Raw genomic sequence first — 7,762 nt, forward strand, 5'->3', positions numbered from 1 at the left:
TATGTCAGCCACTGTCGTTGTGATCATATATCGAGGTAAATCCTCAATAAATAGTAATCACTACTTATTTAGTAGTAGAGTTACTCAATTGTAGCAATGAAATACTGAGTCAGTCCATTTAGGAATATTTGGAAGAAAATGCTTTTGGAATGAGAGTAACCAGAATTGTTATTTCCGAAGCAGGCATATGGGTTTGCACATACTGCTGTAGTTGTACCACGGAGCAGGAGGCTTGAAGTTTATTCTCTCACTGTTCTGGAGGCTAGAAGTCCATGATCAAAGCGTCAGCAGTGTTGTTTCTTCTGGAAGTGTCTCTTCTTGACTTGCCGCAGGCTGCCTTCTCCCGTGTCTTACGTGGTGGTTTCTCTGTGCCTGTCTGTGTCCTAATCTCTTCTCCTCCTCCTCCTCCTCCTTCTCCTTCTCCTTCTTTTTTAAGAGTTTTTGCCACAGGGCACGTGCACTTATCAGAGAGAGACAGAAAGAGGGAAAGTGAGAAATCACCCCCCCAAGGGGATGGCCACACTATAATCCCTTCTCCTCTCAGGATTTTGGGCACACGCATTCAATGTGATTTTGAAGCTGCCGGGTCTGGAACTTGGATTGCAGTTGGCCATGTAGGAGTCCAACACTTTAACCACTATGCCACCTGCTGGTGCCACCTAATCTCCTCTTTTAGGACCGAATGAATTGTACTAGACTAGGGCCCATGTATATGACCTCATTTTACCTTAATTACCTCTTTAAAGGCTGTCTCTCCACATACTGTCACATTCTCAGGACTTTAACATGTGAATTTGGGGGTACGAGGGTGGTATAATCTCATCTGGAATACTAAAATATATTAAGAAAGTATTGAAAATTAACTTTGTTTTTTCAAAAGCTAACTTAAGCCTTGCCTTGCAGCATAGTGGTTAGGCAGTGTGCAGTGGGCAGGATCCTCCCACGGCTCGACTCCTGGCCTGGGAGATTTAGAAAACATGTTGGGCCCATGTGGGAGTGTGCCCAGTATCCTGGCGAGAAGGAGGGAGGATGGGGGTTGCAGCGTGGTCATGTCCCACTGGTGAGTGCTTTTCTCTTTCTCTCTCAAGAGCACACGCACCCTCTGGCAATAAAAAAGTTAACTCATTAAAAGCTGAACTTAAATGTTATTCATGTGGTTTTTTTTGTTTGCTTTTTGTTTTTTAATTTTTTTTTTTTTTGGAGAGGTTTTCGCTATAGGGCGCGTGCGCTCACCAGACAGAGAGAGACAGAAAGACAGAAAGCGAGAAATTACCCCCCAGGTGGGATGGTCACACCGCAATCCCTTCTCCTCCATTCTCCTCTCGGGATCTTGGGCATGCATGCACACGCGCCCGGCGTGAGTTTTAAGCCACCGGGTTCGGGACACGAACCGCGGTCGATTACATGGGAGTCCAGCGACATAGCCATTACACTAACTGCTGGTTCCCAAATGTTATTCATGTTTAATAAATGGATTCATAGTTGATCACTTCATTTAAAAAGAAACATCCTGGGAACCAGCAGTTAGCGTAATGGCTATGTCGTTGGACTCCCACGTAGTCGACCGCGGTTCGCGTCTCGGACCCGGTGGCTTAAATCTCACGCTGGGCGCATGTGCGTGCGTGCCCAAGATCCCAAGAGGAGAATGGAGGAGAAGGGATTGCGGCGTGACCATCCCCCCGGGGGGTGATTTCTCGCTTTCTGTCTCTATGTCTCTGTCTGTCTGGCGAGCGCACGCGCCCTATAGCGAAAACCTCTCCAAAAAAAAAAAAAAAAGAAACATCCTAGGACAGCTGGAGCCCTGCTGGTTAAGGCAGCTGGGTCGCACATGGCCAACTGTGAGAGTCAAGTCCTGGACCCACTAACTTGAAAAACACACATGGCATGTGTGCGTGAGTGCCCAGAATCCCAAGAGGAGAATGGAGGAGAAGGGTTTGTGGCAAGGCCATCCCCCCTCGGGTGCTTTCTTACTTTCTCTCTTCTTGTCTCTCTCTCTGGAGAGTGCATACACTCAATAGCACTTTTTTTTTTTCTTTCGAGAGGTTTTCGCTATAGGGCGCATGTGCTCGCCAGAGAGACAGAGAGATAGAAAGCGAGAAATCACCCCCCAGGGGGGATGGCCACGCTGCAATCCTTTCTCCTCCATTCTCCTCTTGGGATCTTGGGTACGCACACACACGCGCCCGACGAGAGTTTACGCCCGCCGCCGGGTCCAGGACTTGAACCGCAGTCGACTACGTGGGAGTCCAGCAACATAGCCATTACGCTAACTCCTGGTCCTTCAATAGCACATTTTTAAAAAGAAAAAGAAACATGTTTGGGACCCATACTCAAAACTCTGCTCCTGCTATGTTTGAGAGCATCAGGCTAAAGCCTTGGGCTGATGGCACAGAGGCTGCAGAGACAGAGCGTAACTAGGTGTGGAAATGGAGCAGGAATAAACCAGATCAAATCTAAACTAAAGCGAGGTAGCACAGGGGTGGCCAGGGGATTGGCCAGATTGGCCTCTCTTATTCTTGTTTTATTTTTTAGTTTATTTATTTCTTCCATGAGACAGAGAGACAGCATCACCCACAGGGCCTTGGGTCTGACCCTCAGCCAGGATCACAGGTGTGTGGGTACCCAGTTCACTCAGGGAGGTCTCCAGGCACAAGCCCCACACCTTCCATGGTGGGTTAGCCATGGAGCTCCCCAGTTCACCGCTGTGCCATGCCCAGCTCCCTCCTCCTCCTGCTTTCTCCAGACTAGCACGACTCCATGGGGTGCCTCAGTGACACTCCTTGGCACAGAGGGAGGGAGGAAAAAATCAAACCCCACGGATGGGCTCAGACTGGGAAGGGCTGCAGACCGTCTGCAGCAGAGCACGGTGAGATGTTCTTGATAGCATCTGCTGACCGCCATGATGACTAGGTCCACACTCGCTAAACACAGTGGCAGGACCAGCTCCGCACTGCAGGTGGGATGCTGCTGCTCGGTAAACTTAGGCCACATGGGAAGCCCGTGTTCAATTCCTGGCCCCGCAATGAGCTGGGGACCACATGGACCTGTGGTCCCAGCTGCTCTGCAGACTGAGGCAAAAGGATAACAGCACAGTGAGCCCTATCTAAAACACCCCATGCACATACACACACATGCATGCACAACCCTAGTCTTTATTGGTACAGTTTGAATTCAAGAGACTTGACTTGAAGGAGGAAAGGTGATGGCACACCACACCTGCCCATCTATGACTAACCTCCAAGTTAAAAAGCAAACCCAACATTCACTCCACTGACTTACTGCACAGAAACCACACATAATCCTTTTTTATATAATTATTTAATTATATTTATTTATAACGTGACCAGAGAAAGACAGAGTGAGAGAGAGAGGTGGAAAGTGAAAAAACCAAGCCACCAGGTCTAGGACTCGAACCACCATCAGCAATGTGGGAGTCCAGTGCCCTTAACCACTGTACCATCTGCCAGCTCTGAAACTAAGCAAAATTCTTTTTTTTTTTTTTTTTTGGTAGAGGCTTTTGCTATAGGGCATGTGCACTCACCAGAAAGAGATAGAGAGAGACAGAGAGAGACAGAAAGCAAGAAATCACCCCCCCCAGGGGGGATGGCCATACAGCAATCCCTTCTCCTCCATTCTCCTCTCAGGATCTTGGGCACGCATGCACATGTGGCCAGCATGAGTTTAAGCCACCGGGTCCAGGACTTGAACCGTGGTCAACTACATGGGAGTCCAGCGACATAGCCATTACACCAACTGCTGGCCCCTGCATAATTCTAAAATATAGCTGACAAGCAGAGATTTATGTGCAGTCATGAGCCAGTGTGTGGATACTCCAGGGCCTCTGACAGACATCCATCCCCAGCAGAATGGAAAAGCTGGAAATGGCAGCCGGCGAAGCGCCCTGCAGGCCAACGTCAGGTGGGCAGAAGGCAATACCGCATTGCTGTGCTCTTCTAAGCAGTAAACGTCACATAAGCCCTGAGAATTCATACCCTCATGCTTACAGAAATCAGATTTTTAAATAGTCCGTAAAGACCATTTCTTGGTCAACTTTGAAGCCCCAAGCCCAGCTCAGAGCCTGACACAATGGAGTGTTCAGTATTTGTGTGTTAAATGAACAAGGAGCTCTGAAGATACACAGATAACGTGCCCATACTGAGCAGATACAAAGTGCCATATACATGGTCATTCACTTAATGTTCTTTGGTAGCTGGAAGGGGAGGGGAGAGTGGTACTCAATGCACATGGGCTGAAGTCACAGGCACTTTTTTTAGAGAGAGATTTTTACTATAGGGTGCATGTGCTTGCCAGAGAGACAGGGAGACAGAAAGTAAGAAATCACCCCCCAAGGGGACAGCCACGCCACAATCTTTTCTCCTCCATTTTCCTCTTGGGATCTTGAGCATTCGTGCACACACGCCTGGCATGAGTTTTAGTCACCAGGTCTGGGACTCAAACTGTGGTCAACTCAAACTGTGGGAGTCCAGTGGCATAACCACTATGCCATCTGCTGGGCCTGAGACCTTTTTTATAAGAGAGTTTTTTTTTTTTTTTTCTTTTTTCTAAGAGAGGTTTTTTTTGTTTTTTTTTTTTGAGAGGTTTTTGCTATAGGGCGCATGTGCTTGCCAGACAGAGAGAGACAGAGAGACAGAAAGTGAGAAGTCACCCCCCAGGGGGGATGGCCATGCCGCAATCCCTTCTCCTCCATTCTCCTCTCGGAATCTTGGGCACACACACACACACGCGCCCGGCGTGAGTTTTAAGCCACTGGGTCCGGGACGCAAACCGCGGTCGACTATGTGGGAGTCCAGCGACATAGCCATTACGCTAACTGTTGGTCCCTTAAGAGAGATTTTTGCTATTTGGTGTGGACACTAGCCAGAGAATGAGGGAGAAAGAAATCTCCCCCTGGGGGGGGGTGGCCTTGCCTCAATCCTTTTTCCTCTGTCCTCCTCTCGGGATTTTGGGTGCACAGGCACACATGCTTGGCCTGAGTTTTAAGTTGCCAGGTCCAGGACTCGAACTGTGGTCAACTACATGTGAGTCCAGCAATGTAACCATTATGCCATCTGCTGGTCTCTCACAGACTTTTTTTTAAGTGCACATTTATGGGGCCAGCAGGTAACATAGCAGTAAGGCACTGGACTCCCACAGACATGGAGGAAACTCAAGCCGAGCGTGTGTGCGGTCCAAAATCCTGAGAGGAGAATGGAGGAGTTGCAGTAGGCCATCCTCCCAGGAAGTGATTTCTCACTTTCTCTCTGACTCTCCGGTGAGCACATGCACCCTATAGCAAAAATCTCTCTTAAAATAAAAAGCACGTTTACATGTTCTCCAATTTGCGAGGATGCCGGTGACGCTCAGTGGCGATGTAGCTTAAGACCTGTGCATTAACGCACCATCGCAGCAGCCGTTCAGAAAACTTACCTGAATCCAGAAGTCTCCAACGGGCAGAGGGCGGATTCAAAAGGTGCCTGAGGCCCAGGAACAGTGAGCAGTGCCATCATGCCACTTGGTGGTGCTGGAGCCTCAGAGAAGACTGGGGTTCAGTTCCAGGGTGGACCTGTACATGCCGGTGCATGTGCCCTGATCCTGGTGGGCTGGGAAGGCTGGGGGAGCGTTACGGTGTGGGGCTCTGTTGAGGGTACTTTCTTCTCTGTCTCTCTCATAAAGGAAATAAAGAAACTTAAAGAAAAAAGGAGATATGGTATTCCAAACTTGATGCACTTCCACCCAGCTGTTCCCTCAGAACCATTTACTCTCCCTGGGCACAGATTCTAGGCCGGTTAGCGAGTAGGACTCCAGGCTCACGACAAAGCAGAAAAGAACCAGGAGTGAAAGGCCCTGTCTGGCTCAGGACAGGGGTGGGGCTGAGGGCTCAGAACCAGGTAGGCAGAGGAGGACACCAAGAAGGTCTCGGGAGCAACTGGGAAGGGCGGGAAGAGAAGGCAGTGCCAGCAGCAGTGCATGCAGCCTGAGGAATGAGACGGAATGCTGGGGCAGGTGAGCAGAGGGCAGAGGGAACTCACAGGTAAAGGACATCCAGGTCCAAGGAGCAGCCCAGGTGCAGGAGAGCAGCCATCTGCCCTGCAGGGCACCTTGCTCAGGCCGAGTGGCTGTGCAGGACAGCCTGCTCTGTTACCCCCTGGCCTCCTCGTCATGGTCCTCCATTTCCACAGGAGGCACAGGTGCATCTTTCTCCGCTGCCCAGTTCTGCCCACTGGGGTGTCCGACACAGCTACCGCCGAGGGGGAATCATTCAGTCACTAGATTTTATCTGTGCATGTACTATGTGCCAGGCACAGTGTTAGGGAAGGGGGTGCATTAGTGAATGAAATGATTCTGCCTGCCTGGGACTTAGATTCTAGATGTGGGGACACCCTAACAAGTGGTCATGAAGACATCTTAGTTTGTTACTGTGTTGTCAGACAAAAAAGTGCAACACTGGGTGACTATGTAGCAAGAGACCTGTGGACAGCGCTTACCTTTGGGGTTAGGGACACCTTAACCTACTCCTTCTAGAGAGACCTGTGATGCCCACACAAGCAGTTTGGCTAAGGCCTCACCGTTTTTGTTGTTGTTGTTTTGGTATTTGCCATAGGGCACATATGCTCGCTGAAGAGACAGAGAAAGTGACAAATCACTCTCGGGTGATGCTACACCACCTTCTCCTTCATCTCTCAGAATTTGGGGCATGCACACACATGGGCCCTGGGTGATTTTTCAAGCCACCAGACCCAGGACTCGAATTGCGGTCTGCCATGTGGGCGTCCAGCGCCTTAACCACCTTCTACAGGTCTCACCACCTCCCAACACCATTACTCTGGGGACTGAGCCTCCAGAACGTGTACCTTTTGGGGACAAAGCATATCCACACTACAATAGCCTTCTAAACCGAGGAATGTGCTAGAAGGAAAAGCGCAGGACGCAGTGTAGAGAAGGGTCACGCTCTGACCCAGCGGTTAGAGAAAGCCTCTCCGTAAGGGAGATTCCGAGCTAAGACATGCCAAGGTCCCATCACGCAGACACCACAGTTCCCAATCACGGGAGATAGCGGGGACGCATCTTTTGGAGTGGCCGGGTCTTCCCTGAGGTGCTCCGATAAGCCCCCAGTAGACCGGCTAGCTGTGGTCAGTCGTTTTCCAGGGCTTAGATAACCAACCCTGAACAGGGGCCCAGGGACAGGCTAGAACAGGGTTGCTGATGGCCTGAAGGCGGGGCCCCCAGGACCTCCGCGGCCTGCTCTTCCCTGGGGCATGCGGAGCGGGTTCCAGCAGCTGCGCTGTGGAGCGGGAAGTGGCAGCTGGACGCCAGTGCACGGGAGACCAGAAAGAGCAGTCTCCGAGTCGGTGCAAGACGAGACGCCGGTGCAAGTCCAGCCCCTTGCTGCGCGGACCAAGCTGCCGGGAGTTCGGCGCTTCGGGGCCGCGCCCGCCCGCGTGGAGGGAAACTCGTGCCTGCCCAGAGGACAGTTTCCTTCAGCCAGCTGGGCTCTCTGGCCCTAGACCCCCAAGTGTCACCCTGCGCGCTGCCCTCACACCTGCCACCAGGTGTCGCCCGGCTGACTGCGGCAGTTGGTCCCGCAGCCTCGAAGGCGGACGGGCGGGACCACACCTCCTCTCCGGGCTGGCTTTGGTCCCTGTGTTTTCCGTTGCTGAAGTTTAGTCAAGTCGCCAGGCTACCCCGATAGGTTCCCATGGAAACTACCACCTCCCGGAGAACAGGAGGAGGGGACAACTCGGGGCCCGCCCCGGACTCCGCC

The 7,762-nt window shown here is 51.3% G+C and overlaps 1 long non-coding RNA gene across 1 annotated transcript; it reads right to left on the reverse strand.

Annotated features, from left to right (window-relative positions):
- Nucleotides 1–426: 426 nt before the first annotated feature.
- Nucleotides 427–6,504, reverse strand: LOC102491760 (uncharacterized). The gene is made up of 3 exons (XR_003550588.1): nucleotides 6,030–6,504; nucleotides 5,428–5,664; nucleotides 427–460 (listed from the first exon to the last, which is right to left on the reverse strand). It is a non-coding gene; the product is annotated as an uncharacterized LOC102491760 (long non-coding RNA).
- Between the last annotated feature and the right edge of the window lie 1,258 nt (nucleotides 6,505–7,762).

The sequence above is a fragment of the Tupaia chinensis genome, unplaced genomic scaffold, assembly GCF_000334495.1.
Source record: "Tupaia chinensis unplaced genomic scaffold, TupChi_1.0 Scaffold000468_1, whole genome shotgun sequence".
Classification (NCBI taxonomy): Eukaryota; Metazoa; Chordata; class Mammalia; order Scandentia; family Tupaiidae; genus Tupaia; species Tupaia belangeri.